Here is a 937-nt window from a genome sequence, read left to right as displayed (position 1 = left end):
TGTGTTTTCTTTGAAGTTTTGACTGTGAATGAGCTAAGCACAGAGAGATATTTCATTGTATGGACTGCTAAACTAAGCCAACATATATATATATTTTCGAGACAGGGTTTCTCTGTGGTTTTGGAGCCTGTCCTGGAACTAGCTCTTATAGACCAGGCTGGTCTTAAACTCACAGAGATCCACCTGCCTCTGCCTCCCAAGTGCTGGGATTAAAGGCGTGCACCACCACTGCCCGGCTCCAACATATATCTTTTAAAGGTAACTTGACTTCAAAGTTTGGATCTAAGGATTTGTTGCTGTAGAAGAGAGGTTCTTTTGTTTCCACAGAGGATGAGAACCTGTGAATTCCTTTCAGATTAATGTGGTTTGATGGACCAAGAAAGGTCACTGTGAACACCTTCCAAAATTACTTCACCCAACAAAAAGCAGGAAGCAGTTTGGAGAGAACTATGCCCAAATTCTCAAATATTGTGATTATTTCAATTCAGGGCAGTTGGGAAACACACTAACAGCCTGCCCCATCAATAAGTATAGCTTATTTTTATGTGCATATCAATTATAATTAAATATTGCATGATATTCTAAGAGTATCATAAATTATAACAGGTTTTATTAGTATATGTATTTGTTTAGTTACTTCAGATGAATAACCAGAGGTCAAACAGAATTGAAATTTTTATATTGATACATTGTCGGAGTCATATAATTCCATCCTTCAATTACAGGCTATTACAACCAATGAGATTTCTAAAAGATAGGCAGAGTTTCTTGATGTTCCAAATTGAGAGCAACTTGATTGTAGAATTGAGAAACTAGAACACACAGAGGAGAAGGATGGCTTAAGCCTGTCTTTCTCGTTTTACTTCTGATTCTAAGCTTACTTCCTTTCTAGAGTAGGGTTCACAGTCAAAAATAAATTGTTCAGTCACTTAATGTC

The sequence above is a fragment of the Microtus ochrogaster genome, unplaced genomic scaffold, assembly GCF_000317375.1.
Source record: "Microtus ochrogaster isolate Prairie Vole_2 unplaced genomic scaffold, MicOch1.0 UNK28, whole genome shotgun sequence".
Lineage (NCBI taxonomy): Eukaryota > Metazoa > Chordata > Mammalia > Rodentia > Cricetidae > Microtus > Microtus ochrogaster.
The sequence above is the reverse complement of the archived record's forward strand: the minus strand, read 5'-3'. Positions refer to the sequence as shown.